Below are 27368 nucleotides of genomic sequence, written 5' to 3' on the forward strand. Positions count from 1 at the left end.
GGGTGAAGATGGTAGTCTGCCACAAGGGTTTGAAAATCGAGTAGCTCACCATCCAGAAACAAATCTCCCAATTTTAAGACACCTGCAGCATGCCACTGACAGAGTTGCTCTGAGCAAAGCTGTCCTGTGTGAGTGGGAAAGCCTAGAAAAGGTAGTGCAGGAGCACAGGGTTTTTTCATTTCAGTTAGTATACAGGTTCTAGCAAGCCAAGAGAAAGCTGTGCATCATAACCCCAGATGGTGTTCCATAGAATTGTCAGCAGGAAACAATGAGTAATGCAGTAGGCCCTCCTTAAAGTCTTTACGGATAAACCCCATCTCATGCAGGGGGGCAGGCAGACAGCCAGAGAGCTACCCGTTGGACTTGTGCAAACAATAACGTTGTAAGTCCAGAAGGCCTAATCCACCCACAGTCATGGGTAGCTTTAGAGTGGAAAGAGCTAACCGACTGTGCCCTAGTGACCAAATCTGATTTTGTTTGTGTCTGAAGAAGGAATGGAGGAGGAGCAGGGGAAGGTTTGCAAAATAATACAATAATTGGGTAGAACACCATCTTCACAGGTGTCACATGGCCAACTACAGAAAGCAAAAACCAGAAGAGAAGACCAAAAAGCAAACTGGGCTCAGTGGGACCATGACGCTCTGCCGAGATTTCCATCCTGAAATCAGTGGGGAAGTCGTAGATATTAATCCCTAGGTATTGGAAGGCAACTGGTCCCCAGTCCAATTTGAGGTCTAATTGTATATAAAGGGGAAAAGAGTACCATACGTTAAATAAACACTAATTTCATTTTAAAATCATTCTCATGTTCTTACATTTTGCAATTTACATCCCAAATATTTCGAAGATGTGTACTTGACACTTAGGGATAATCCAGATCACTGGTTTGGCTTTTCTCAATTGCAAAACCATTGTCTTACACAACCTTGCAAGGGCTTTGACCCCTGCTCACCCTTCACAAGCACAAACAGTGGACCATTGCACCAGAAGAGTTTGCCAGGGTGGATTGGTGCTGCTTGTTTAACCAATTGAGAGTGCCCCTTCTGTTTCTCTCCTTTCTGCAGAGACAACTCCCCAGGTACGCAATACCTTCCGATAGTCTTGGTGAACCCATCTTTTCTGATTTTAGGAATTGTCCCACCCTGTGCTTCTCTTCTTTATCCAGTTCTTAGCAACGACCGTTTGAATCAGTCGCTGTGTATCTCCCATTTGATCTCAATTTCATCCTCCTCTTCTCTTTGTTTGGTAGTCCGGGCTCCTGGTACTGAGTAAAATGTAGAGTCCCGGACATACACTCTAGTGCTGTGAGACTACAGACAAGTTGTGAGTACATCACATCCTGACATTAGGTGTGAGACTGTTGCCCACACCATCTGCTCTGCCTTATTACATTTTTTAAAAGTTAAAAGTCCATTGGAGGTTGAGGTGAGCCAGATGTTTTTGTTCAACCTACTTAAACTAGCATAAGGTTACTTACCTTAATGTTTCCCAAACTTTTGCCATGGGTTTTAAAATGTTTAGAAACACAATCAAAATGTTGTTTTTGCGTTCTCTCCAAGATAGATTGGGTAAATTTTGGTAGGAGAGATGGCCCTGACACAGTACTGAAAGGCATTCATTTACTACTGAACAAGGACATAATGTGACACCTGAATGTAGCATACCAGGAGGCAATCACAAAAAGACCACAATGAATAAATAGTCCTATGTGAAAAAAGAAAATAAATGCACTGATAATGTAATGGGGTATGCCCTCTCCTTGGATGCGTCTGTAAAACTGACCTTTATTCTTGAATTTTTGTCCTGCATTATGACCCTTTTGTCCTGAATTTTTTCAGAGTCCTGTCCAGAATTTGCCTCAATGTCAGGTGGTCACCCTAGAAAGAGGTGGCATTAAGGAACATTGCAGGCACTGACAAATGGGGAGTACCGGTTAAAATGGTCCGCTCTTATTCGAATGCCATTGAAACCGCCCCAGTCGAGCGCGAGAGGCCTCAGCAGCCAGAACAACTTGCGTTGATAGGACACGCACCAACCGGCACTGTGAGCACGTGTGAACTGGAGGGACTCCTTCGTGCTTCTCTATATCTTATCTCTAGATTGTGCAAGGCTCATTCTTGTTGGTGCATTCACTTCGTTTTGTCCGCGTGTTTCGTGACAGTTTAGTGCACATTTGGCCTTTGATTCACTGTGAATAGAGGTTAAATTTCGCACAACTAAAACAATTTTATAAAACACTGCAATGTTCTGACAAACTTGATTAAAAAAACGTGAAATAAGCAGAGCTAAACTACTACGTTCTCAACATATTCTAATTAATTGTCTCAGAAAAAATAACCAGAATTGCCTCCACTGAGTGTGAACACCAAAGTGTCATATATTTTATTACATTTTCAAGCAGTCTTCTTTTTATGTTTATTTACGTTTATTTTTTAACTTTAGTAAACGTTTATTGTAACATTTATCCCACGGCTTCGTGTAATGCCCCTCATTAGTATGCTACTTTCCTAGTGGTTTACATGGAGGCCTTTCTGGTGCCAGTCTTTGTTTTTGAAGTTCTTTCAAAACAGTGATATAAGTTACTCTCAGTTCGAAGTCGAGGTCACATTTAGGACACACTAGCTCACGAAGAATAAATAAAGGCTTTTCCACTTAAGGGACGAATTCTGCTACCTTCAACCAAATGTTATGAAAATACGTTTCCTATAAACACCGTGTCATGGTGTTTTCAGGGTAAGGCAGCTTGACTGGCACTTGCGGGTCACGTTTCACGAAGGTAAACTGTCCCAATAAATAAACAGTTAAGTGTTCTGTGAGTGTTGCATGCCATAAGAATGTCTGCAGTCCGACAGTAAAAAGTGTGAGCTGTCACCTAGCCTTTTAGTTATTTTCAGAGCGATGGCTGTTTGCTATTTTGAGAGCCAGCCGCTCCGACGCAATTTATAGAATGAGTATTTCAGGTTTAAACGGTTTTTGTCTTAACGTAAGAAATATATCTTGTAAAGAAAAACTTCTGCAGAAACAGGAGCCAGATCATGAAAGGTGTACACTTGCCTGGCAGTTCTGCATTGGCACCAGCCTTCTGTGCAGTCACAGTGGGCAATTCTGAGTCAGTCTTGAAACAATATTTGCACTGTATTATTAGTACCAAAAGCACATTTTACCCTGGTGAGCTATTGCAGATGAAGATTTTGTACACATTAGTGGTACAGAGATTGGGGCGAAATTGCTCAGAACCAATGCAGAACTGACTGATGCAGGTGCAGTTTCCATGATCTATCCCAGTATGTCAGAAAGTTAGATTCTGAGTAGGATTCCGCAAGCCCACTTTGGTAGGAGCTACTTCTTTATCCCGACATGCAAGCCTTGGAACACACTCTGGAATAAAATGAGGATTATCAGCAACCACTTCAAGATTTGAAGGCTAATAAACACTTGATAACTCTAAAAATTGGGACTTTGACTGCAAGTCTAAATGGTTTGATAGGCTGCCTTAGAAGCTATCCATCACACTCCCTTTGCACTCTGCTCCCAGTGTATGATTCTGCTACAGGCACTTCCATAAATTTGGAGCAAACTCTCCAGGTCTCACACACAACACCAAAACATGACTCAGATCGATACGCCAATGTATCATGCCGTACCGACTCACTACATGCTTTTTGACCAACCACAAAGCAGGAGCAAGAAGTTTGAAAGAACTATAAAAATCGTACAACAGAACAACATGCAATACATATTTTCTAAAGATGTACATGTTCTTAACTTTGTAAACTGATTTTCACTGAAGGTTTTTAAACAATGTTTGTATATATTCTTTTCTTTCCAATCCTTTCCATTACCCTCCCTGTCACCAATTGCCATTTCACTATTTGGGTCTTGGCTTTATCTGTCTGTTGGTCAGTCCTATTGTTTCCAATATGCCAATAGTGGGTTTCTTTAGCCCCTTGCTCATGATTGGATGGTTGTGTTGTCTATCTCTCTTTCTTACTCCTAATCCATTGCTTTCCTCCTAATTCAGGTCTGTCTTCTTTTTATGAGCCCTCTCCACCTCCAATTCAAACTTTTAATCTGAAATGCAAATGTACCTAGATGACCACTACCCTTGCAAACTGTAGGCTTCCGTTTTCGTGACTGACATTTGTTTCCTTGTACATAAACAACCCTCTGAAAGTGTATGTTGTTTTTTAATTCTTAATACAGACATGAAGGTGAGCAACAACACTTTCTCCAATTTTGTGTATTGGTTCCGCTCATGAAAATACCATAGCCTTTTCTTCAATTCATGGAGTTTGGCCCATGCTTCCCTTTTTTGACTTGTAAGAGTCTGTGGAATTCTGAAAGTGGGCAGAGGTGCTCGACGTGTCCATTTGTGCTATGGTTTTGAAGTTTAGGTGCGCTAATCGCTATATATATGTATATATATATATATTTTCTCCACCAGATGAAACAAGGTCAAACATGGCACACACAGGAAACCTTGTGTTTGAAGAATTTATTCTTCCAAAAGAGAAAAGAAACCCAAACTTCAGCAACGTGTTTCAACCACCAAAGGTCTTGATCACGGTGAATGAGTGATCCATTTACCACTCAATTTATGCTTTTTCCTATTGTCGGCCATTATGCGGCATTCTGGGAAATGTAGATATAAACACCTTTTTGTCATTCTATACATTTACTCCTATAACAAATCCAATAAAAAACTTCAATCCCACATACCACAGGTGATAAATCAAAGCATACATTTTACAAATATTAAAACAAGAAAAAAATATATTAGCATTAAACTATTGACCTTGTCTTTTTTTGCATACAAAAAATCCAACATTTGTTTTGGATTATAGATATTTTCTGTAAAGTTTTTCCCATGTCTCAGAAATTGGAAACAAGGAGGAAAAAATGAGGAAAAGAGGAGGAAGAAAAAAGAAGAAAGATGAAGGAAGAAAGAAGAAAGAAGGGAGAAGAAAAAGGGGGGGGGGGAGGAGAAAGGGGGGACAAAGATCCCATCACCAGCAAGTTTTTTACCTACAAAGTAAAAGAGCGACAGAAAAGGAATATTTCCATATATACCCCTATTGTTCATACAGTATATTATCCACTTTTGGGGTTTCCTTTTCTATTGTTTAGAAATCTTCAGTTCTCTCTCCTGGCGACAAATCCCATATTTGCTGCTCAACTGATACTGGGAAAATATCTCCTTTATATGCTATCCCTATCTGATTCTTTCCCTAGACAGCTCTTAACATTCTCTATACTATGAGGCATATTCATCTCCATATGTATTAATATCTATATATTCATGAAATGGCTAGTCCTAATTCCACACACAATAATATGCATGGACCATTGCCTTTCTGCATGTATTTAGAATTCTAACACAACTTAAAGATGACAGTAAAGTTCTTCATCCCCATTAATCCCATGTGGGGACTTAGGGGGTTATTCTAACTTTGGAGGAGTGTTAATCCGTCCCAAAAGTGACGGTAAAGTGACGGATATACCACCAGCCGTATTACGAGTTCCATAGGATATAATGGACTCGTAATACGGCTGGTGGTAAATCCGTCACTTTTCCGTCACTTTTGGGACGGATTAACACCTCCTCCAAAGTTAGAATAACCCCCTTAGTTCGTAATCTGATTATCAGCCTTGATTCTAGGCGTCGCAGCTTTAGAACTCCTTCGCCTCCTCTCTCATGTTTCTTTACCACCGCTATGCCAGAGAAACTCATGTGTAGTCAATTTGCTCCCACATGATTTCTCAGATGTTTAGTCATTGCATAATTGCTGTCACCATTTTGAACTGCTCTTATGTGTTCTAAGATTCGTTTTTTTAAGGGACAAATAGTACTGCCCACATACCTGTGGAGAAGTGTGGCTCAATGGTTAGAGCGGCAGACCCTGAAGCAGAGATCTGGCTCAAGACCAGGGTTCAAGTCCTGCTTCGGCAGGTCTTGGGCTCAATTCCCCTTGACCAGATAATTCTCGCCTCGGTGCCTAATCTAATTCATGGGTCCCACTCTACAACTCTGGGCAATAGCTTGCTTAATCTCCACAATGGCCCCAACAGTGCTTGGATTCCTGGCTTCACCCTAGGGGTGCTCAGGAGTGGGCGCCTCACAGGGAAAAGCCAGGAGGGGTTCCATAGCGGTATGAGTACAGCGCCTTGAGACCCTAATGGGTGAGTAGTGCGCTATACAAGTGCTAATTTACATTTACATACCTCATGCCACAGAGACATTCTATCACATATACTACAAATGTAGTATCTCATGTGATTCTTTAGTCAGTTGTAAAGGCTCTGCCATGGGGATCTACTATTTGTTTTCTGTTGCTGCCAATTCTACATGCTTTACATTTGTTGCAACAGAAGAAGCCCTTTTCTGAGGCTGACAGCCAATTAGATGTCAATGGTAGTTCAAAATGACTTTTCACTAACTTATCCTGTAACAATGGTACTTTCCTAAACGTTATATTAGTACGTTCATCTACTTTTTTACCAATGTCTATGTCTTTTTTAATCAAATGCCAATGTCTATTCAAAATGTTCAAGATTTGTGTGTTTTCCTTGCTGATCTTATATCCTCTGGATAAGAACCTGAGTTCCATTTCCTGGTACTTCGTCTCCATATCATCTACATTGGAACAATTTATTTTTATCCTAATAAACTCTCCATATGGAATACTCTTAAGGAGTGACCTAGGATGAAAACTTGAGCCGTGTAAGATACTATTTGTAGCTGTTGGCTTTCGATACAGATTTTTGCAGTGAGTTGCCTTCAATGTATACCTCAACATCCAGGAATTCTATAGAGACCTTACTCATTTTGTATGTGAATTGGAGTCCGATGTCATTGCTATTTAATTTATCAAAGAACTCCACAAACATTTCCTCAGTACCACTCCAAATTACGAACAGGTCATCTATGTACCTCAATCACACTGGGACATGTTCCATGTGACATTCGTTTTTTGAACTGCATTTAAGCACGTACATAAATACTTTTCTTCTGGACTCGAAGGAAACAATAAATCTGTCAATGACAAGAGCAATATATCTCACTTTGGAGAGACGGAAACAAATGCATAAAATAGAACAAAAGAACTGTATTTTGTGTGGTGGATACCTTATGATGATAGGGGAAACATCTATGTAGATGTCCTGGGGAGAGAACCTTTAAAGTTAACCATTAATATGGCTGAAGCTGCCTATTGAAAACCAAAGGAAGTGACAGTTTGGAGATCACTACAATATAATTTTGGTTAGTACTGCAGGCGCATGTTTGACACATTGAGCCTAATTTATAAACAGATCCTTCACAGTGGTTCATAGTTGCAACCAAATAGGGTTGCTCTAATAGAACCCAGGTATCCTTGCATTTGGCACTAAATTAGTAAAATATATTAATTTATAAAAAACATTGGAGAGGAGACACCCAACGAATGAGTATTTATGACCTTGTGCCTTTTTTGCATTTGAAATATCTCAGTTTTGGAAAGATAATTGAAAAAAAATCATGGAAGAAAGGGCAGTGAAAAGAATACCACGTACTGAACTTACCTTCAGTAGCCCAAATGGATCACATATGGCCACAATGCCTCAAGGAGAAGAAGTGCCAGCATCAAAGGAAAATATCAAACAACTTTATACACAATTAGAACGACTGATGAAAAAAGAGATTTCGAAAAGTTGAGAAATCATTACCTTACAAAAATATATACAAATGGAAAGAGTACCAAGGGGGCTACGAATCTTCACACTTCCAAATCATCCAGATACTAGTACGGAGATGTTAGAGGAATGGGGAGCAAACAGTATGCAGTGTTCAAAACACATGATGGAAATTATCATTAAATATGCAAAAAAGGATATTTTGAACTTGAGAGATAATATTAAAGACCTCGAGTTGAAACTACAGATTTTTGATCAAGATGAAGAACATGAAAAGCTTAAAAAAAACACTTAATACGACTTTGGATAAGTATGAAAACCAAATAGAAGAGCGAAAGAGGAATAAGTTCTTGAGAGATGAAAGAGATTTGCAAACAGGCCGCATTTTGACTTTCGCCAAAAGGTTTGATATCTTGAAGCAACAAGTATACACAGGTGCAGTAAATCTAGAGGAGGTGGAAGGTATGAAAAACAGTGGATCAGAGACGGACCAGAGTGAAGGGGAAGGCCCAAGCATGAGTGTAAAAAAGACCACTTTTTTAGACGGAATGAAATTGGTGTATCTGGACCAGAAAACACCAAGGACCAGAGGAAGAGGCAGAGGTCGAGGAGGAGTAAAAACAAAAGCAATAAAAGACACAGGAAAAAGAGAAGGAGCACAAGGAAGAAGACAAGAGTATACGCTATGCAACATGAGGAAATGAAGGAAGCAAAGGAAGAAAATTTGATTGTAAATTTGTCAAGTTACCAACTGACGAATACTGAAAAAAGTGTGCTACAGAAGGGTTTAAGCTTCTGTCCAGAAAAACATTATGATTGTGTACAAACAAGGATTGATTTATACAAGTTTGTGTGGAAATTAAAATTGGCTAAACACTTTACCAAAATGAACAATATTAACTCAACAGGACAAATGGAAGAGAATGGTGAACGGAATGTGACACTGGAATCAATGGAAGAAAGTTGGAAATCAAACATGATAATTGAGCAAAAATCTGATTTGAAAACGGCCTATGATCTATCGCACAATCTGGAGGAAGATATGATGTCGGAAACACAAGTACTTTCGACATTGGGCATTGACTATGAACAACGGAAGAATACAAATTTCAAACCCAGATCCAAATTTTGTCCAGTTTTAGCACCGGGAAATAAGATTGATATGTTTCATGATTTGGTTGTGATGGATTTGGAAAAAATTAAATATGATGGAAATAAAAAAGCACAAGAGAATTGAACAAAGGAACAACGAGATGCCTTGAAGGTTTTGATGGTAAACCAAGAAATAGTGATAGAACCGGCAGACAAAGGAGGAAATATTGTGATTTGTGATAAAAGCGACTATTTAGAGGAGGCCTGTAAACAACTTGGAGAAGAAACTAATTAGCGGAGATTGACAAACAATCCCATGAACACTTTAGTTTTGGAATTAAATCAAAAGTTGGAGAAGTGGTGTGCAGATGGTCTAATCAGTAGAGATGAACAAAATTTTATGAGAAATGATAATCCGATGTTATCCACTTTGTATTTTCTACCAAAAATCCATAAGACTTTGAACAAACCTCCAGGAAGACCGATTATCTCTAGCTGTGGCTCATTATATGAGAAAGTATCTGAATATGTGGATCACTTTCTGGAGCAATGGTAACAGATCTTAACTCATATATTAAAGACTCAGGTGACTTTATAAGATCGTTGGAAGGCATAACATGGCAGGAGAACTATATATTAATCACCATTGATGTTGTGTCTTTATATACCTCAATATCACATGATGTCGGTATAAAAGCGGTGAAATATTTTTACAACAGAGAAATATTCACCTTTTGAAACAATTGGAAATGTTAGCAGAAATGATAGAAATATGTCTGCATAACAATATTTTCATTTTCAACCATGATATTTACCAACAAACTTGTGGGACAGCTATGGGAGTATCATTTTCTGAAAGCTATGCAAATTTAACCATGGGATGGTGGGAAAAGTCCATAGCTTGGGGAGAAGAAAACTAATGTTACATGGAACGTGTCCCAGTGTGGTTGAGGTACATAGACGACCTATTCATAATTTGGAGTGGTACTGAGGAAATGTTTGTGGAGTTCTTTGATAAATTAAATAGCAAAGACATAGGACTCCAATTCACATACAAAATGAGTAAGGACTCTATAGAATTCCTGGATGTTGAGGTATACATTGAAGGCTACTCACTGCAAACAACTCTGTATCGAAAACTAAAAGCTACAAATAGTATCTTACACGGCTCAAGTTTTCATCCTAGGTCAATCCTTAAGAGTATTCGATATGGAGAGTTTATTAGGATAAAAATAAATTGTTCCAATGTAGATGATATGGAGTCGAAGTACCAGGAAATGGAACTTAGGTTCCTATCCAGAGGATATAAGATCAGAGATATAAAGCAAGGAAAACAAAAAGCAAGACAGAAATGTAGAAAGGAAATTTTGGTACGAACAGGTAACCAGAAGAGAAAAGAACAAGATAATAAAATACGCTTAATCTTGGATTATATCAAGGAAAACACACAAATCTTGAACATTTTGAATAGACATTGGCATTTGATTAAAAAAAGACATAAACATTGGTCAAAAAGTAGATGAATGTCCTATTATAACGTATAGGAAAGTACCATTGTTACAAGATAAGTTAGTGAAAAGTCATTTTGAACTATCATTGACATCAAATTGGCTGTCAGCCTCACAAAAGGGCTTCTTCTGTTGCAGCAAATATAAAGCATGTAGAATTGGCAGCAACAGAAAACAAATAGTAGATTCCCATGGCAGAGCCTTTACAATTGATGAAAGAATCACATGCAATACTACATTTGTAGTGTACGTGATAGAATGTCTCTGTGGCATGAGGTATGTTGTCAGTACTATTTGTCCCTTGAAAAAACAAATCTTAGAACACATAAGAGCAGTTCAAAATGGTGACAGCAATTATGCAATGACTAAACATCTGAGAAATCATGTGGGAGCAAATTGGCCACACATGAGTTTCTCTGGTATAGCGGTCGTAAAGAAACATGAGAGAAGAGGCAAAGGAGTGCATAAACTGCGACGCCTAGAATCAAGGCTGATAATCAGATTACGGACTAAGTCCCCATATGGGATTAATGGGGATGAAGAGCTTTACTGTCATCTTTAAGTTGTGTTAGAATTCTAAATACATGCAGAAAGGCAATGGTCCATGCATATTATTGTATGTGGAATTAGGACTAGCCATTACATGAATATATAGATACTGATACATATGGAGATGAATATGCCTCATAGTATAGAGAATGTTAAGAGCTGTCTAGGGAAACAATCAGATAGGGATAGCATATAAGGGAGATATTTTCCCAGTATCAGTTGAGCAGCACATATGGGATTTGTTGCCATGAGAGAGAACTGAAGATTTCTAAACAATAGAAAAGGAAACCCCAAAAGTGGATAATATACTGTATGAACAATAGGGGTATATATGGAAATATTCCTTTTCTTTCGCTCTTTTACTGTGTAGCTAAAAAACGTGCTGGTGATGGGATGTTTGTCACCCCTTTCTCCTCTCTCCCCCCTTTTTCTTCTCCCTTCTTTCTTATTTCTTTCTTCTTCTTTCCTTTTTTTTCTTCCTCCTCTTTTCCTCCTTTTTTCCTCCTTGTTTCCAATTTCCAAGACATGGGAAAAACTTCACAGCAAATATCTATAATCCAAAAAAAGGTTGGATTTTTTTGTATGCAAGAAAAAGACAAGGTCAATAATTTAATGCTAATATATTTTTTCTTGTTTTAATATTTGTAAAAAGTATGCTTTGATTTATCACTGTGGTATGTGGGATAGAAGTTTTTTATTGGATTTGTTATAGGAGTAAATGTATAGAATGACAAAAAGGTGTTTATAACTACATTTCCCAGAATGCCGCATAATGGCAGACAATAGGAAAAAGTATAAGTTGGGTGGTAAATGGATCACTCATTCACTGTGATCAAGACCTTTGGTGGTTGAAACGTTTTGGTGAAGTTTGGGTTTCTTTTCTCTTTTGGAAGAATACATTCTTCAAACACAAGGTTTCCTGTGTGTGCCATGTTTGACCTTGTGTCATTTGGTGGAGAAAGTAATTACAGGGTTGGCCCGTCCTTGACACGAGCATCGACTTAATGGAGCGCGCTTTGATTGGGGCCACTAGGAGAAAAATATATATATACATACATATATATATATCTATATATATATGAATATATATATAGATATATATATATATATATCACTTTTATCACTTTGTTTTATACATGTGTGGTTTTCCTGGGGGCTGTGAATGGCCCCCAGGGAAACCACATATATGTATATAAATAAATTGTTCTATATATAGATATAGAGAGAGTCTATCTATCTATCTATCTATCTATCTATCTATCTATCTATCTATCTATCTATCTATCTATCTATCATCAAGCATATATTGCTTTCAGGCAGCATTAAAAATGTTAAGATAACTTTTGCGATTCTGTTCCTGCCAGAGAAAGAGATATGACTTTTGTCTAGTGGCAGTTTTGAGGCCATAAAGTAGCGCAGAAGGTTTATATGCCTGTTGCAAAAAACGGATGTGTATTTTATGTAAATAGCTGAGTGGATTTGTAAAGCCAGTGCTACATGCGATTATTTAAGAAGCCATGCAGAATCCTCTGTACTGTCACGAAGATAGTGGCATTCATAGTAAATAATATGATTGAGTTAGCAAAATCTGTGGCTTTATTTATGCAGCTCATACATTCCCAATCACAATCTCCCAATGTAGTATGCATCTATGCATTGTGAGGGGATACTGAGTTGGCCCATCAAAGTTGGTTGAGAAGCAAATATTGTTACAATGCATTTACAATGTTTAAGGTTATAAAATTTGGAATATGGCTTAGGTTTTGGAAATTAAGAGTAGGTCAACTCAATACTAGTACTATAGGCAATCTGATTTAGAAAACTACAATGTTACTACATTTGTCTTTGCCAGTGAAAATATTTTTGGGAGATTAAGTGTACCACTAGTTCATTTTTTCTCTTCTTTATTTCTTAACTCATCACCCAAGGGCAAGAAGAGAGCACATTTGTAGGCAGGTCAGGAAGGTGGGGGTGCCACCACCAGTGCCGCAGCTGTGGATCTGCTGGCCCCGGTAAGTCCTCCTGTTGTATTATTACTATTTCCCTAACTTTTATCTCTCCCCATTTGGAATATTTTCCTACTCATCTTCATTCTATCTAAGGTTTATTAAATTCTTGTTATCCCTGCATTATCCCAGTTTTTCCCTACATGTCATGTTTCTGTAGCCAACTTCCTCCTGCCTGTACTAGTCCATAGCTTTCTTCCACTTTGTTAGAAAGCTTTCTCTCTCCCCTTATGTATCTTGTGAACAGGTACTGTATGAAAAAAAAAACAGATTTTAGGACAGGTACTATACTGTGAAGATTGCATGCCCAAGTATGCTTTTCTACTCATGTTCGTTGAGAAGGCTTTCTTTTTCCTTCTCATGCTCAAACAGTAAAACAAGAGAGTGGCCATGGTCATGGTGCTCCCCACACCCAGTGTTGTGTTGTGTGTATTGGTGTTAATTTATACAGTAGTATACCATACTATCAGTTTCAATGACAGTGCAGCATGGCTGGAAAGTAGCATGAGGTCGGTCCCATTGCATTTGTCAACCAAGACCACACCATATGACCTTCACTGACCAATTATTCCACCCCTTCATTACGCTTCAGTGACATACCTCTGCCCCTCCATTACAAAATGTTTGTGGTTGGCTTGACTTAACTATTTGGCTTTTCTAACATAGTGAACCAACAAAACTCCTAAAGTGAATAATAGAAGAACATAGAACTGCAGTGATCTATTGTGGTTGTATTTTGTTGAATTTGTTCTTAAAAAATAAGAAGGGGAGGCATATCTGGCATAAAATGCAATGTTTTTTCCAGCCGCACCAACCATCAGTGCAGGAGCCAGCGGCAGCTTCAGTGCACCAGACTCAGTAATAGTTGAAAGGGAAGAACCAGCAGCAGCAGGGATGGGCATTCGTAACTCACATTGCTTGTGTATTGATAATTACTAGCATACTCACTAGTATGCCATGAACCCTACCCCCTCGTGCTTTAGCAGCTACAGTGGGTTTGAGTTCTTAATGGTCTCTTCTATCTGCAACCCAGCAGACAAAAGCTCATAATGCATGCTACAAAGGATTGGTTGATGGAAAAAGGAAAGAAGTATGGAAGATTAAAAGAAAGGATGTGTGAAATGGTATATGAGTGAAAGGATGTGTGGATGGGTGAAAGGATGCATAGGTGGGTTATAAGAGGTACATGGGTGGGTGACAGGATGGTGAAAGGATGCCTGGTTGGGTGAAGGGTGGATGGGTAAAAGGAATTTCGGGTGGGTTAAAAGATGGGTGGAAGGGTAAGGATACGTATGTTAATTGATGTTATGGATGAAAAGATGTTGAAAGGGTGATTAAGTGAATAAATGGATGGGTGGATAAATGGATGGATGGATTGGAATGGTAAAAGACTGGATAAGAGAATGTAAAGCTTAAATGGTGGGTATCAAAGGGTGAAAAGAAAAATGAACGGATGAGTGGATAATTATTTGAATGAAGAAAAAAAGAAGCTCTTCTGGAAAGGCATGTGTTCACCCTCTTCGTTTGCTTTGATTAGTTATCAAAGCTTTGGTTCAAAGTGGGGGGTATTTTAATTTTCTATCTGCTCCCTTAATTCACTGTATTTGTTGAGCAAGGCAGATATGTATCCCCACTCATCATCATTCATCACCTCCCTGCCCAGGGCATTTGGTCACCCATGTTATAACCTAACTGCAGCCTGGTTCAATTCAGCAGTACAATAGTGTTTTCTGTGCAATGTGCATCTGCTTCAGTTAATGCAGCATTTACAAAGTTTTCAATGCATTGCAAACTGAAAACAAGGTGTGTTTCCCTTAACTCCCAGTGCCCACTCAGTCATTACTCAAGGAGATAGTAGCTGGGCTGTGGTGGCAGAGGTTGGAGGCTGCAGGAGGAGGAGGAGAATGAGGCAGCTGCCTTGACCACAGGCTCCAGTTCCTCCAGTCAGCTGCAAGCACCTCCAGACTCCCTGTGGCAACAACATCAGCAGCAATGCCTCCAGATGGCAGCTGCCATCCACATTGGACCATTGCTGCCCACCCTTCTGCTCAAACCGCATGTGAGAAAACCGGGCTGATTGCAGAAGCCCTTTAAGTTTTTGCCCCCATTTTCTGTTTTTTGCTGGTGTTCCCCTGACTCGGATGGTGCCCTGGGTACTGATTACCAGTCCCAGGGCCTCTGCTCTGTGTAAAATGAGAATGCAAATTAGGCTAATTATAATTGGCTATGTCAACCTACCTATAAGTCCCTAGTACATGGTCGGGCATGTAAGGTTTAGAGACCCCAGCATAAGTAGCACACCCACAGGTGCACTGCCGAGGTGCCCAGGGTCATTTTAAGGGAAGGCCTTCCTTGCTGGCTGCTTTTAAAGTTACATTCAAATTCGACTTTGGAATTAAAAGTACTTCTAAAGTCTTAAACAACCTTATTTGTACATATAAGTCACCCCTAAGGTGTGCCCTATGTGCTCCCCAGGGTTGGGTGCAGTGTAACTACAAGCAGGGACCTTATAAATTAAGTTTTATAAGCCCTGGACTAGGCTCCATTGGCTAAAATGGGGAGACTTTATTCTAATTGATCAAACTGACTGCTATAATAAATGTCACAATGTTCCATTCTTGGACTTAATATAACTAGTTCAGTGAAAGAGTTTTAGAACTCTTCCTAAAAGTTACCAGTTTCAGCTCTGTAGTGCCCTTCTCTGATTGGCCAGCCCCTGGAAGCCTGGCCAGGCTGCCTTGGTGAGGTGTGAAGTGGCCTGGGATAAACACATAGGAAGTGCCTGGGGAAAGAGATCAGCCTCAGTAGATGGTGAAACAGGATGGGGGGAAGAGCAGCCAAACTGGTCTTTAAAAGAGGGCAGGACATTTGGAGCAGCTCAGGAACTCCCCCATTTCCCGCAACTCTTGATTGGATTAGGAGAGGGCAGGAGAGGGGTGTGTTAAGTATTTTTAGCCACACCAGTGGGTGGGCTCAGCCAGACCTAAGTTCCAAAATTCAGTTTCTGGAATTTTAGATTTTTAAGGAATGTTGCTCCGTGGGATTGATTTTTGCCTCACTTCCCAGGAACTAGTCATCCAAGGTGGTAATGGAGTGCCTGTGATTGGATAGTTGCCCCCCTGCTTTTCACCCCAGGAGCCAGAATAAATTTGGTAGAGCTGCACTGACACCTCAGATCCCTGCTAGGAACAACATCAGAGGAAGGACTGCCCTGCTGGACCTCTGACTTGGACCGTGACACTGCACTCTGCAGGATCGCACCAGATGCACACTTGGGCCTCACCACTGAAAGGACTTTGCCTATCTACAACTGGTTCAAGAAGGGATTCCCATCCTGCTACAGGTGAAAAATAGTTAACCAGAGTCCCCTGCATCGGAACCTGAAGGACCTGACCAGCTGACCAGTGGCTAGTGGTCATGTTTGGATTTGAACCAGGTGCAATCTGGGAGTTGGAGTCCTAACCCTCAAGGAGCAACTCAGAGCTCCTGGAACCTTGGGGTGAGTGGTGGAGTCCTAAAGGACCTTCGAAGACCTTCTGCAAGAAGAGCCAGATGTTTGGAGAAGTTTGGAGAACTTTAAAAAAAAAAGGGACAACATGGTGAGTCAAGCTGTCTTACCTCAACCACGACCCGGCCTGACTTGCAAATTCATTCTGCTGGAAAGCTTCAGAGCCCCAGACTTCAAAGACTTTCTCCAGGGGCTCCTGGAAAGGGGATCCAACAACCTTGCATCAAAATTGACTTGCTGTGGAGGGTCGACCCCCGTCAGAAGGAAAAAGCTCCAAAAAATTGACAAAGTCAGAACGTAAGAAGTTGACCAGGATTTCCCGCACAGTGTATCTGAGGATGGCTCCAGGGACTTCATATCAAGATTCAGCTTTGGCCCGTATGAAGATTTGTGTCCTGAAAAATTGTCTACGTCCAAAGGTGGAATTCTTCAACGAGGTCTCCAGTGAAGCGTATCTGAAGAGGGCTCCAGGGAGGTCGGATCGGATTGGTGACTTCGTCCCACTGAAGAAAATCTTCAAGAAGAAGACTAAGTCCGAAGGAAAAAATGTGACTGAGGCCTCCCGCTGGTTGTAACTGAGCAGGATTCCATCACGGTCGGCCTTAAACTTTGACTTTGTCCTTGTCTACTGTGACCAGATGACCAGATTGGCACTTTTAGTTTCTAAGTGCTAGAAAACATTAAGGTCCTCATTTCAACCTTGGCGGGCGGCGGAGGCCGTCCGCCAACGTTGAACTGCCAAACGGCTGTCTATGCGGCCGCAAACCCTCCAGCCGCATTTCAACATCCCCGCTGGGCCGGCGGGTGTAAACAGACTTTCCGCCTGCCGGCCCAGCGGGGATGTGGGCCGTAACATTGCAGCCGGCTCCTAATGGAGCCAGCGGCAATGTGGCGGTGCGGCGGGTGCAGCAGCACCCATCGCGCTTTCCACTGTCTGCCAAGCAGACAGTGGAAAACGCGATGGGGCTGTGCCTTGGGGCCCCTGCACTGCCCATGCCAAGTGCATGGGCAGTGAAAGGGCCCCCAAGGGCCCTGCGAGTCCCTTTACCGCCAGCCTTTCCATGGTGGTGTCTACTGCCATGGACAGGCTGGCGGTAAGGGGAGTCAAAATCCCCAGGGCAGCGCTGCTTGCAGCCCTGGTGGATTGCCACCACCGGGACCTCCATGGCAGTAAACCGCCGGTCCCGGCGGTGTCACCGCGGCGGTACCGCCGCAGTCAAAATATGGCATTTCATACAGCCAGCCTGTTGGCGGAACGAGCGCCACTTTTGAAATGAGGCCCTAATTCTTTAAAAATTCATATCTTCAGTCCCCCTGATTGCATTCTAATCATTTTGGTGTTATTTTAAAGATAAAAATATACTCTATATTCTATAAATTGGTGTTGGATTTTTATTGTGTTTTACTTATTTACTGTGTTATGATTTTTAAATGCTCTACACACCTGTCTCCTAGTTGAGCCTGGTCGCTCATTGCCAAGCTAGCAAGGGTTAAGCAGGTAGTAATTTATTGAAACCTGACTGGACCTAGTGGGGGTTAGAAGCCTATTGCTACGTGTAGGTATATACCTGCCCTTAGCAACAATCTGTTTCCCAAAACTGCACATTCTAGTGTTGAGTCCTGCAACATCTGGAACGCTTGGACCACTGGGTGGCACACATTGATGGAAGTCTCAACGATCTCCAGACCCACTTGGAGAACACCCTTTAAGTACTTTTAAAAAAAATTGTTTTGGTGAAAGGAACATCTGTTGTGGGTGGAGAGGGTGGGAAAGGGAGCTGGGACTGGAGTTTGTTCTTTGGACACTTAGGCCCGAGTTTTAGAAAAGTGCCACTGCATCCAATGCAGTGCCACTTTTCTTCCACCCCTCAGCATCCCCCTACCGCCACCATGTGTGCACCGTATTTAATACATGACACACCATGGTGCAGGGTAGGGGCAATAGCATCAAATTTTTTTACGCTATTGATGTACTGTGCAATCTTTTGTGCTAATCCTGCTAAGTAGATAGGGGCCGTTGAAAATCATGGTATTCTCCCTTTTAGCACCTGCTTTGTGCAGGTGTTACAAATAGCTACTAAAACTGGTACAGTTGAATGTCTTATATTCCATTGCACCATTTTTGCATTTCCCCTTAATGTGGGAACGCTCTCCTTGTATGCTTTATGCCTGGCACATGCATGCATTGCACCACTTTGTAAATATGGCATGGTGCATTTGGCCTTGTTGAGCCCCATTAGCATCATAAAAAAATACGCTAATGTGGCACAAGGAGACGCTAGGCCCTCTTAAATGTGGGCCTTCATTTTTCTTTGGACATTGGTTGGGGATGGAGTAATTTGTTTGGGGAGCGGGTGGGCCAGTGGTGGGTGGAAAAGGTGAGTTTTTATAATTGTTAAAAAAATAAAAGAATAATAATTTATTTTACTTTATTATTCCTTAAATCTTTATTTTGGTGTTTTACTTTCTAAAGTGTATACCAGTTAATTATAGCCTTGTTCTACTACCCTGTAACTATATTGACCACTAGGGGGGATTGCCATTGCCTATGTTTTCTACAACAACCTAGATAAACACAAACTATATATTCAGTAGAAGTTAGCTTCTAACTAACTAGTTCACTTCACTCCATTGTTCCCTTATCTGAATAAATTAAGTGAGGGCTTGTACCTCTTTCATTCTTTATAATGCAGGGTTTTCCAAAGTGCCATCTTATGGTGGTGGGAGTGGTAGCAGGCTAGTGCACTAACAGGGATGGAAAGGAATCAGGTCCCACTCCCACCTAGGTGAACTCCAATCATAGAATTAATCAAAGGATTATCCATCAAAGGCAACTAGACAGAAATAAAAACAGAGTTAGTGGGTTATATAATTTATAGCATAGCTTTCAAAAGACTGAGACTGGATTACCACCATGACACAACAAAGATGATGAATAAATCGAGTCGATGTAAGCTATTGCTGATGGGATAGGAGATCCCGCAGTGAGTGAGTGTCACTTTCACCACATCAGCCCCAGTGTGTGATCCATTTAAGGTGTAAAATTAAGTCACACCACAGTAATTCATACAGCCTGGGGGAAGAGGGTTAGGTGTTCGATGAATGGATGTAAAAGGGGATTTGGGTAAAGGTGTGACAAAGACAAACACTACACAACAACATTATTCATCATCAATCTGTGGAAGGAAATTAAAGAATGAGTATGCCACATTTCAGTAAAATGTATTGTAAACAGTTCTTCAGCTCCAGAGGCCTAAGCTATTATATATCTAAATGTACTGTCATCTAGGTTGTAACAATACATATTATGGAGGAGCAAAGTGAACCACCACAGTTCTAAAAAATTATTGTTAGAAACAAAATGATACTGCAATGCCAAATTGGGCAGCGCATCTACATTTTTCTTGGAATGTCTGTCATGTTAGGGTGCCTAGCTGAACCGGTCCATTAGGTAAGCAGGAGTGTTGAACTTTTGCCTTTCATTTGAGAGGAGAAGGCCTGTGGATTGTAAAACAGAAAGAAGGATAGAAGGAAGGTAATCTTCATTGATCTTCATGAAGAGTGTAACAAGAAGACTCAGAGGCAGAGCAAGAACATAGCAGGAGTTTCACGTTTGAGCAGTCAGTGTAACACACATTCAATCAGCAGGAATTTCTAAATTAACACACCGCTTTCCTGAAGGAAATAGGGAGGCTTCTTCACTACACACTGGTCCAACTCCAATCCGGCCATACACAAGACTAAAAGTGGTGGGGCAGCATAAATCAAACACAAACATAATGTTCCACTAGCCATATCTTTCTTTTTTTGGCAAAGAAAGACGTTTCACAATAAATAATAAAAAAGTACTATGGTAGCATAGTCAGTCAGGGAAGTAGAGTTCATCCTCAAACTCAGGTGTTTTCCCAGAAGTCATTCACCTAACACACTTGAGTCTGACCAATCATCCTCGTCCTGTGCTGTTTCAGGAACAGCGTAATTGTGTGGTATGAAATGTTGGTTTATTTTGATCATGGTTAATCTCTCCACATTTTGAGGTGAGAGACTGGTCTTTTTCACTGTGACAACTGTACCAGCTGCACTGAACACATGCTCAGCAGACACACTGACTGCCGGACAAGCCAGATCCTTTATTGCCAGCCTGCTGAGCACTGGCCATTGGTGCATCTTCACATACAAATAAACAACTGGGTTTTGAGCCACATAGACCTATTTTGGATCATCCAGTTACTCCTAGAATATCCCCTCAATGGTCATTGGTGCTGCCACTTGTTCAATCTCTTATTCCTTTGCTTCTGCACTGAACTTAAGACCTGTCACAATTCTTTTGTTTTGTTCCTATAGTTGTGGTTGTTGTGGGTGTTCTTGTTGCTGGTGTTGACTGCTGTGAGACAAGACTATCCTCTCTGGAAGTTAAATGCTGCACCTGAGAACTTCTGCCCGAGAGTGGGACTTTACTAATTTCCAGCCATTCTACTTCCAGGTCTCTGGCATGCTCAACAATCCACCTCTTGTATTTTGAACCATCACCTTCAGAAAAAGGAATGAAAGGAAAAAAATGTATGTGGGCAAACTTTTATTGTACCATAGATCAAGTAGTGTGGCACAGATGTACTCTATGGACAACACAATGTCTTTTTGCAACCTTGTATCAACAACCAAGGAACTAAGCTCTAAACCAAGGCATGTGATTCAGTGTTTTCATTCACAGCTGTGAATTGAAACCTTACAGACACCTTCTTTAACTGGTCCTGTAGCAGATGCAGCAATGGGATAACTTGGCCAATCGTACTGTCCTCCTTTCTAACTTTCCATGTGAAAACCTCAAAAGGAAGTAGCATCTGTGTTAGGCATTTGGCTAGGCCCCACTGGTCCGCATCCATAGTCACACTTTTCCCAATGGCATCCCATCCTCTTTGAAAGACATAGTCATCGATCTGTCTGTACTGCTTTATCAGATTTTGCAACTTGTAATGGAACGAGTTCCAGCGTGTTGGCACCTCCTTTCTGAGGGCTTTATTGGTACTCTATTAACACGCTGAATAATCCTCAGCTGCTTCTGGGTTTTAAAAAAATGGCTGAAATGAGAGCAGATTGTTCTGCAGGAAGTCAGTATGTTGCTGACTATGGCCCTCATCACAACCCTGGCGGTCGGTGTTAAAGCAGAGGTAATATCACAACCAGGCTGGTGGAAAAAAAATGGGATTACAAACGTGGTGGAAACCGCCAACATAGACAGCCACTTTAACACTCTGACCGCCACAGCGGTAGAAACAAGCAGCGCGGCGGTCACCGCCAACAGACAGGCGGAAGACAAAGTACTGCCCACCCTATTACAAGAGGCCTATCTGCCACCTTTTCCAGGGTGGAACCAACGCGACCAAAAGCACCTCGGAAACAGTACACAGAAGGGAAAACACTCACCTCACGATACCCAACGAGGAACCAGGACACCATGGAGCCCGAACTTCATGTGCTACCCATGTTGGTTTACCTCCTCTTCTATGAGGAGTACGAATGGCGGCGGTGACCACGGTGAGTACTGCGCCTACAACACAGGGGAGGGGGGAGGGGGGAGGAAACAGAGTGACACACACACGCAACACTCCCACCCTCACCACCACACACAACAACAGACACACAAATACATGGAGCAACATTACATATACACCCCCCCCCCCCACCTCCTGGAGAGATTGCAAGGAAACAAAAGGAAATGATTGTAACCATTGTAGTCAAGAAAAATCCAGTATTCAAAAGTAAAAATTCAGTATATACAAACATGTACACCAACTACACAAGTCCGGATAGTGTACGAATCATTGTCCGTGGACCATTGGGCCCAAAATGCATGGGCGAGGCCGACACATGATACCTGACTCGAATAGGAGAGAACACCGCTGGGGCATCAGATCAAAAATATACCGGCACCTCAGGGGGACTGAGGGGGGGGCACCTCAGTCTGATGAACGCACAACGCCACTGCTGCACGAGGGGGCTCCATGCCGATTGATGTATCCTGGGGAGTGCAAAGCCACAGTCTCACAAGTCTTTCCAGTGGGTGGTTTGCCCACTGCTTTATCCTGGGGAGTGCAAAGCCACAGTCTCACAAGTCTTTCCAGTGGGTGGTTTGCCCACTGCTTTATCCTGGGGAGTGCAAAGCCACAGTCTCTCAAGTGGATGTAATTCTCCACTGGTTCTGGAGGGGGCCTGTTGTCCAGAGTGCTTCATCCTGCCAAGGACTGAGGTAGTGGATGTATCTCTCCACTGGTTCTGGAGGGGGCCTGGTGTCCAGAGTGCTTCATCCTGCCAAGGACAAAGGTAGTGGATGTATCTCTCCACTGGTTCTGGAGGGGGCCTGGCGCCCAGAGAGCTTCATCCTGCCAAGGACAGAGGTAGTGGATGTACCTCTCCACTGTTCTGGTGTTGGCCTGGTGCCCAGAGTGCTTCATCCTGCCAAGGACAGAGGTAGTGGATGTATCTCTCCACTGGTCTGGAGGGGGCCTGGTGCCTTGAGTGCTTCATCCTGCCAAGGACAGAGGTAGTGGGTGTATCTCTCCACTGGTTCTGGAGGGGGCCTGGTGCCCAGAGTGCTTCATCCTGCCAAGGACAGAGGTAGTGGATGTATCTCTCCACTGGTTCTGGAGGGGGCCTGGTGCTGGGAGTGCTCCACGTGCAGTGTGGCCGGTACAATTCCCTCACCTGGATGTGCGTGCCACGAGATTGGCGAGGTTCAGGTAGCATGATACGCCATGGAGGCAGCGACATACCCCACACTGCTGTGGCTGCGTCTTCCACCTGCAGGTGCAAACAGTGATGGATGTCATGCCTCATGGAAGATGCCCAGGGTCCAGGAACTCTCCTCCAGCCTCAGATGACTGACTACTGGGGATGGTAGCCATGTCAGCTGTTGTGCCTGTGTCAGAGGACGCTGCGGGGCCGGTGGCAGTACTTGCAGCAGTGTCTGTTGCAGCAGTGCTTGCGGCGGTGTCTGTTGCGGCGGTGCTTACGGCAGTGCTTGCGACAGTGCTGGCGGTGGTGCTGGCAGCGGTGCATGGGTCAGCACCTGCAGAGGGACACAGAAGGACGTTTCCTGCAGCCTCGGACAGCTGCCCACTGGGGAAGATGCTGGGGACTTTCGATGAGGCTGTAGACGTGCGGGGGGCGGTGCAGGTGATGGTGCAGGTGGCGGTTGTGGTGGCGGTTGTGGTGGTGGGGCAGCTAGCGGTGTTTGCTGCCGTACAGGTTGGCGTGATCATGGACAGAAAGTGTGACACTGGTCCCTCAGTCGGTGCCACCATACCCTCTCCTGACCTGCTCTTCAGCTTTTGGCCTTTCCCCAGCTTTGATGGTGCCGCAGTTGACTTGCCACTATCCCCTTTGGTTTTTGCTGAGCCCTTGGAGGCTGGCACTTTTGGCTTCTCCCTCCGGGATGTGGGCACCTTTTTCACCTTGGCAGGTGGCGGAATGTCCTTGCCCTCGCTACGTGGCACGCTGGCAGCCCTGATGGGTGGCGCACTCCATGACCCCGCAGTTGCTGGCACCACTGTGCCTGGGGATTCAGTGGCTGAGGTGCTGGGCTGGGACCTGGAAAGCCTGGCCCTAGGGGAAGGACGGTGGCAGAGGTGTAGGGAAGAGGTCAATGTTAGCCAAGAAGAGTTTCTTAGACACACTGGGACAGGAAGATGGAGGGGGTTTGGGAGTGGAGGTAGAGGTAGTGGTTGTAGGAGGTGTAGGTCTGCTGAATTTGGGTGAAGGTGCATGGGCTGGAGGCTGTTGTGAGGTGGATGGCTGTTGGGTGGGTGTGTGCCTGCGTTTGTGCACTTTGGGAGGAGGGCTCACTGACACACTGGGAGAGGACACTGGGGACGTGTGCATGGTTGTGAGGTTGGTGATTGCTTGTGAGTGGTGTTTGGTGATGGGCGTGCTGGTGATGGAGGCAGTGGCTGAGGATGTAGTGCATGCAGGTGTGAGTTTAGACGAGACTGGGAGGGAGGAGGAAGACGTGGAGGAGGGGGACACAGTGGAGGCGGTGGATGTTGCTATGTCTGCATGGGGATGGTGCTTGTGTGAGTGCCTGTGGGAGGAGTGTGCATGCTGGTCTGATGGTGTGCTTGGGATAGGCTGAGGTACAGGGGATTGGGTCTGGGTGGAGGAAGTTGGAGGGGGAGGCTGGACACAGGGACAATGGCTGCCATCAGTGCTGAGGCCAGAGCCTGAAATGCTCTCTGTTGGGCTGCCTGCCGAGAATGAATGCCTTCCAGGCTTGTTGCAAATGCCTCTCGACACTCTGGATGGCATTCACAATGGTAGATTGCCCAAAAGTGAGGGATCTCAGGAGGTCAATAGCCTCCTCACTGAGGGCAGCGGGTCTGACTGGGGCAGGGCCTGAGGTGGCTAGGGCAAAGGAGATGCCCACCCTCCTGGGTGAGCTGGCACAGGACGCACGCTGAGGGGCTGCTGGGAGGGCGGTGCTGGTAGGGGGGGTGGCCACAGAGGTGCCCGCAACTGCAAGTGAGCTCCCATCAGAGGAGGAGTCGCTGTCACTGCTGTCTGCTCCTGTCCCCGCCGTGAAGCTCCCCTAGCCCTCCGTCCCACTGGTGGCTTCAGACTCCGTTGTTTCGCCCTCCAGGGCCAGGTGGGTAGCAGCTCCCTCCTGCTCCGGTGCCAATGCTCCTCCGCCTGATGATGCTATTGCACACAAGAACAGAGAGACCACAAAAAGGGGGGGAAGACAGAAGAAAGACATGTTCAGTGCATGCAACACCACTACCATTGGCCAACACAACACACATGGAGCAGCCCTCTGCACTACGCCATGCACTAACAGTTCCTAGACATTTCTGCTGACCATGGGGTACAAGGCCTATGACCAATTGCTGCACACCTGGAAGTCACGGGAGACTGACTAGATGTAGATGGCTCTTACCACTGGTGGGGTTGGTGTGCCACATAGCCTGCCTCACAAGGTACCTTGCCTACCAAGTTCGCCCTGGCCTAGAGGAACCCACTGCCCACCTCCCCCACTCAGACACCTCGTAATGCGCGCAGAGTCAGCTGAATGAGAGTGCCCTCAAGCGCCCACGCAACTCCGGATACGCCACTGAAGGATCCGGAACATCAGGGGGGGTCATGGTGCGACGGGCACCCCTCCCACATTGGGAGGCCATCCCCAGCTGGGCCTCCGCCGTCTTCTTGCTCCAGCGGCGCAGGTCCTCCCATCTTTTATGGCAGTGGGTGCTCCATCTGTGGTAGACCCCCAGGGTCCAGACGTCCTTGGCGATGGCACGCCAAATACCCTTCTTCTGGTGGGTGCTGACCTAGAGGAATGGTACAGGTGGAAAAGGAAATTACTTACCAGTCCGGACTGTCATACTCATTGCCCCCCAGTTCCCACCCTTGCCCTGACTCACATGCACTCCCCATCCGCACATGCAGGCCTTAGCCCCCCCATGTATCTTCCATCCACACCACTCAAAACAGGCATTGCCCATGCAGCATGCTCACAGTGTACTCACCTGTTTGTCTGGAGGACCATACAGTTGCGTGTACTGGGGGAAGACCCGATCCACTAGTTTCTCCAACTCCTCCGAAGTGAAGGCAGGGGCCCTTTCCCCAGACACATGAGCCATCGTCGTTTCCAGACTGAGGTCACAGCAGCACTTGCAGTGTAGGTCCTCTCCTGTTGAAGGTCAGGTATCAAGTGAGTGAACAGACAGTAAATGGCGGTCATGGTCGCGGCGGTGGATACTGTCGCCACTGGTGTACATTGTTATTGGATCCTGGGACCCTTAGGGCCCAATGTTAGCCAATGCTGAATTGCGCCGCGCTCTTCGACCACCCACAGCGACAGTGTACAATGCCAGCGCAGTTACCTCATATCCCATTGTCCCACCTTACAGGTCAGGCAGCCGCCATTTCAGGAGGCCACATGGGATGGATGTAAACTATGTCAGACCTATCTAGGCCAGGAATATAAGCAGATAACGGCACATTGCTTCTGAAAATAAAACATTGTGATACTTCAGTGTTGGATGACCCTTTGCTCGCTGTTCTCCTCCATAGGGCACGTCCGCTGGGGCAGGTGATGAGATGGTGGCATCCTCCGGTGCACAGACCTCTGGTGGACCTGTCGACAATGGAAGAGAGACACATCCTGGTCACATACAGACTTGATCGTGCAACAATCCAGGAACTGTGTGCCCAGCTGGAGCCGGACCTGATGTCAGCTATCCGCCATCCCACAGGAATCCCCCCTCAAGTGCAGGTCCTGTCTGTACTCCATTTCCTGGCCAGTGGGTCTTTTCAAACAACAGAGGCCATGACATCAGGGATGTCCCAGCCAATGTTCTCTAACGTGTTGTCCAGAGTGTTATCTGCACTGCTGAAACACATGCGCAGCTACATCGTTTTCCCTCAGGTGGAGGATTTGCCCACAGTGAAAGGTGAATTCTATGCCTTGGGACATATCCCCAACATCATTGGTGCCATTGATGGGACACATGTGGCATTTGTCCCCCCCAGCAGTAATGAACAGGTGTACAGAAACCGGAAGAGCTACCATTCGATGAATGTGCAGATGCTGTGTTTGGCAGACCAGTACATCTCCCATGTCAATGGCAAGTATCCTGGCTCTGTGCATGACGCTTACATTTTGAGGAATAGCAGCATCCCTTATGTGATGGGCCAACTCCAGGGGCACCATGTGTGACTAATAGTTGAGGTCAAGGTCCCAATACAGTTGACATAGGTGTCTGGGTATGGGGTTGTCCCTAAGGGTTAGTGTGTGTCTAACAGTTGTCCCTTGACATTTGCAGGTGACTCTGGTTACCCCAACCTGTCATGGCTACTGACCCCAGTGAGGAATCCCAGGACAAGGGCAGATGAACGCTACAATGAGGTACATGGGCGAACTAGGAGGGTGATCGAACGCACCTTCGGCCTCCTGAAGGCCAGATTCCGGTGCCTCCATCTGACAGGTGGATCCCTCTACTACTCACCGAAGAAGGTGTACCAGATAATCGTGGCCTGCTG

This window comes from Pleurodeles waltl, chromosome 5 (assembly GCF_031143425.1).
Source record: "Pleurodeles waltl isolate 20211129_DDA chromosome 5, aPleWal1.hap1.20221129, whole genome shotgun sequence".
NCBI lineage: Eukaryota > Metazoa > Chordata > Amphibia > Caudata > Salamandridae > Pleurodeles > Pleurodeles waltl.